The following is a 5,218-nucleotide window of genomic DNA, read 5'->3' as shown; positions in this document are numbered from 1 at the left end:
GGTTTGCCTCAAAACAAGAAAAGTTCTATTGGGATGGTATCCACAAATTACCTAAAGATGGGGAAATGTGTAGCTAGCGATGGATATTACTTTGAATAAAGCACTTTCGATGTTTCTCTTGAAAGTATCCTGTTTTCTTTGATTACAAAAATATGCATTATTAACCGGTACACCTGGTAAATAGCACTGCTGTGAACATAGGGGTATATATATTCTCTCTGATTGGTATTTTACAGCATTTTTTGACTTTAAATATATTTATTTCAATTATAGTTGACATAAAATATTATATTTGTTTCAGGTGTACAACCCAATGATTGGACATTGTATAACTATCTAAGTGATCTTTGTGATAAATCTAGTACCCATCTGACTCCATACATACTAGTAGTTATTGCATTATTATTGACTATATTCCTTATGCTGTAGTTTATATCCTCATGACTATTCTGTAACTACTGAATATTTACTTCTTAGTCTCTTCAGCTTTTCCACCCATTCTCCCCACCCCACTCCCATCTTAAAAAATACCTTTTAACAATTCTTTTATTAGTGGTTTGGTGATGACCAAAAACAATAGGGTTTTTTTGTTTGTTTGTTTGTTTGTTTTGTATGGGAAACTCATCTGTCCTTTGATTCTAAATTATAGCTCTTCTGTCTACAATAATCTTGGTTGTAGGTTCTTGCTTTTCATAACTGTGAATATTTCTTGCCACTCCCTTCTGGCCTTCAAAGTTTCTGTTGAGAAATCAGCTGACAGTGGTATGGGCACTCCCTTATAGGTAACTGCTTTTCTCTTGCCCCTTATAAGATTCTCTTTTTCTTTAACATTTTGCATTTTAATTATGAGGTTTCTTGGTGTGGGCCTCTTTGGGTTCATCTTGTTTGGGACTCTCTGCAATTTCTGGACCTGTATGTCTATTTCCTTCACCAGGTTTGGGAAGTTTTCTGTCATTTTTTCACATAGGTTTGCAAATTCTTGTTCTCTTTCTTCTCCTTCTGGTATACCCATGATACAAATGTTTGAAGTTGTCCAAGAGGCTTCATATACTATCCTCATTTGGGGGATTTCTTTTTATTATTATTATTATTATTATTATTATTGCTGTTTTGATTGGGTGTTTTCTGTTTTCTTATCTTTCAAATCTCTTATTTGATCCTCTGCTTCATCTACTCCATTGTTGATTCCTTGTAATTTATTCTTTATTTTAGTTAATTTATTCTTGGTTTCTGGCTAATTCTTGCTTATATATTTTCTAGTTTTCTTTTCTTTTTTCCCCCCATCTTTTTGTTGAAGTACTCGCTATATTCTTTTACTCTTTCTCTAGGTCATTGAACATCCTTAAAACCAATGTTTTGAACTCTGCATCTAGTAGGTTGCTTGTCTCCATTTTTTCTTAGTCTTTTTCTGGAGTTTTGTTTCATTCTTTCCTCTTTAAATGTTTTAATCAACCTGCCTTATAAAGCATAAGTCAATGGAGATGCTCTTTCTTTTCCTCCTCATTTTGGCTGCATCTCTATTTTTTTGTTTCTATTTTTCAGATAGAGTTACTACATCTCCTGGGCTTGGTAGAGTAGTCTTATGTAGTAGGTGTCCTGTAGGATCCAATGAGACAGCCTCTCCAATTACCTGAGCTGGGCATTCCTTGTGTGGGTTGTGTACACTCTCCTATTGTAGTTGAGCCTTGATATCTGTTGGCATGTCAATGGGAGGAATTTACATCCAGTCCAATTGGCTGTGAGGAATGGCTGCAAACACAGTGGACCAGGACTTATTTCAGCAGGGCTCTGGTGCCTGCTGAGTCTTCCCCTTGAGTGTGTTGGTTGTGGAAGTAGTTGGTCAGTGATTCAATGTAGTCTAAAGCTGTCCACTGTGTGTGTGCGCTCTGTGACCTCCTGGGAGGTGCAGACCAAGGTCAGCTTGCACCTGTGCCATACCGGGGGCCATCCAGCATGAGCTACAAAGCTATTTACAGATGTGTGATACTTGTGCTGGGCTTGTAAGTGCCCAGGAGAGGCCAAGCTGTTAACCAAGGCCAGCTGCTGCTAGTGCTTGACCTGGGGCCACTTAGTGAGAGGTGCATGGCATGAAAAAGCTGGATGCTGCTTGTTTGAGGGATTTTAGGAAAGTCTAAAGCATGAGCCTAAGATGGGCCATTTGTATGAAAAGGCCCCTGGAAATGGCTTGGGTGGGCCAACATGTTGTGTCAGGCAGGGTCTCAGGGAATCACCAAGTTTGGGGCTGAACTGTGATAACCAGGTTGACAGAGACTCAGACATGATGCCCACCTGTTAGCCCTGTGGTTTGAAGGCCCAGACAAAGAACAATGGTCTCTGCCAACATTTCTCTCTAGGAGGAAGTTGCCGCTCCAGCTTTTGTCCAGATGGAAAACAAATAATTTAGTTCCTCTCTATATGTCATTGGCTCCCCAATGCTGGCCCTCAGAGCAAGTGATTTGAGTATGTCCATACATGAGTCCTTTAAAAGGAACATCTGAGACTCCAGATGTTCTCTCTCTCACTCAGGGAGAGTCAGAACTGGGTTTCACAGCCATAAGTTATGGGGTCTTCTCTTCCTGGCACTGGGAACCTCGGCTGGGGGTCTGATTTGAGGATGGGACCTTGGCTCCTCGGGGGGACCTCCACCACTGAGATATCCCTCCCAATTTTAGTATCATACCTGGGTATAGGACCAGACCATTCCAGGTCTCCACCTCTCCGTGTTGTAAGACTTCTGTTCAGCTAGGTTTCAGACAGTTCTGAATGATGGTTGTTTTGTAGTTTACTAGTAATTTTGATGTGGTTGTGGGAAAATTTCAGTACCACGTTTGCACTGTCATCTTAATCTCCAACCTCACTGTTGATGTTATTCTAACAAGGATATCTTTCAACCCCTCACTACTCTATTTTCATTTATAGATGTTCTTGTCTTTCTTTAAGATTTATAATAAAGACAACCACCAAAATGTACTTGATACTTCTGGTTCCATATAACCTTTCTTTGAACTAAATGTCTATAAGTGGCCACTATCATTCATCACTTAGAATGAAATCTGGCTCCCACCTTTTCTGTAGGGCAGGAAAAATTCTTGTGTGTCTTTATATTCACTCATCATGCAGTACCAAACATAATGTCCAGAACAAAAGTTGGCATATAATAGATGACTGATTGTCCTTTTCTTTGTGGGCATATGACTGTCCATCAGGAGACTACATTTCCCGCCTTACTCTGCTATTGCCTCTGGCCATGTGCCTGACTTCCTGCCAATGGAATCCAAGATAAATTTCTGTGGGGAATTTTATATTTACTTTCTTAAAACTAAATCCCTTCCCAGGACAACTTCATTCCCTCAGTACAGAGTGGGGCATGATGGGACAACTATTATTAGAAGCAATGTAGGTCCCTGAATAACTGAGAAATGAAGCTGCTTAGAATGCGTACTTCAGAACTTTGTTTGAAAGAGCAACAACAACAACAAAGTCTTTTTTCTTTAATACATTTTTATTGATTTCAGAGAGGAAGGGAGAGGGAGCGGGATAGAAACATCAATGATGAGAAAGAATCATTGATTGGCTGCCTCCTGCACACCCCATACTGGGGATCGAGTCCTAAATCCAGGCATGTGCCTCACCAGGAATCAAACCCTGACTTCTCGGTTCTTAGGTTGAAGCTCAACCACTGGGCCACACCAACCTGGATCTTCAACCCATGGTTTTCTCCCCCTCTCTCTCTCTTCTCTCTCTCTCCTCTCTCATTAAAGCCTACCTTTAACCTAATTAAATTATTTAATAAAGTAAATGTGCCAATTTGAAGTAGTTGGAGACAGTTTGTTAAAAATATTTATTGAATATGTATATACACTGACTTTATATATCCTTGTTCACAATTACTCAGAGAACCTCTATTGTGACTTATATTGTGCTTTATAACAAATATTTATGGCAGGTTGATTAAAATATCTGTAAAGAAGCCTGGCTATTGAATGTTAGAAAACTGCAAAAGTAGACTATTTATTTTATGCCACCTTGGTTGGATATATGGTAATCTTATTTAAAATTATATTTATAAAATCTCTGGACAACCTGAAAATTGTAATTACCCATGAGCTATTAATATCATCAATTTCAAGGGGAATATAGGTAAAACAGTTATGTGTTAAAACAGAATTTTTGTAAGAAGGCAGACAGTGATTAGAAAAGTTGCTCAAAAATTGAATTTGATTTTTGGCTTTTAATGTAATTGAGTTTTTAAAAAATTCTTTTTAAATTATATATAATTAGCTCAGTGATATTTGCATTTAAAATGCTTTATAAATAATAACAAATTTGTCTCCACAAAACACTCTTGTAATATCATAAGACCATAAAACTGAACCAGTGACTTAATATATTATATTACAAAAAAAGAAATATTTTGGACAAAGTGGTTTAGTATATTAATAAGGCAATGTTCAGTTTTTTAAAATAAATCTTTATTGTTGAAAATATTACATATGTCTCGTTTTTCCCCCATTGCCCTCCTCCCCCTCCCACACCACCCAAGCCTTCACCAACCACTGTCTGTGTCCTTGGGTTATGTACATATGCATATGAGATCATTGGTTGATCTCTTCCCCCTCTCCACCCTCCGCTACCTTCCCTCTGAGGTTTGATGGTTTGTTCAAAGTTTTTATGTCTCTGGGTCTATTTTTGTTCATCAGTTTATTTTGGTCATTAGATTCCACATATGAGTGAGATCATCAAGCATGAGATGAGGCAAGTATAATGAAAGGCTCTTTTTTTACATTCTTCAGCTAATTCTAGCTAAATGAAAAAAGGAAAAATAAAGTAAAAATATGAGTTATAAACCTATATAGTTAATGTAATTGCAATAGATTGTTTCCAGATTATTTAACTTTTCTCCAATATGTGTGTTTTATTTAGAATTAAGTGATATTTATAACAAGCACGTATTCTGTGTTACCTGAGTAGCATGTTATGTTTGCACTATCATTACTTTTATAAAGTATTTGTTTGGTGGTCAGATATATATGAAGTTGACATAACAATTGAGCATTGCTGTAGAAATACATGGACCTTAATTTTGTTATCTCCACATACTCTGATACTTTTTATATCTTAAACATGGGTGTGGAGGTTAAGAGCACTTTGGTTAATTTCAAACATTTTATTTGAAATTTTGCTTTTTGCTTCTTGGTACTTAGATCAAAACTTTCAA

Source organism: Myotis brandtii, unplaced genomic scaffold (genome assembly GCF_000412655.1).
Source record: "Myotis brandtii unplaced genomic scaffold, ASM41265v1 scaffold815, whole genome shotgun sequence".
NCBI lineage: Eukaryota > Metazoa > Chordata > Mammalia > Chiroptera > Vespertilionidae > Myotis > Myotis brandtii.
The sequence above is the reverse complement of the archived record's forward strand: the minus strand, read 5'-3'. Positions refer to the sequence as shown.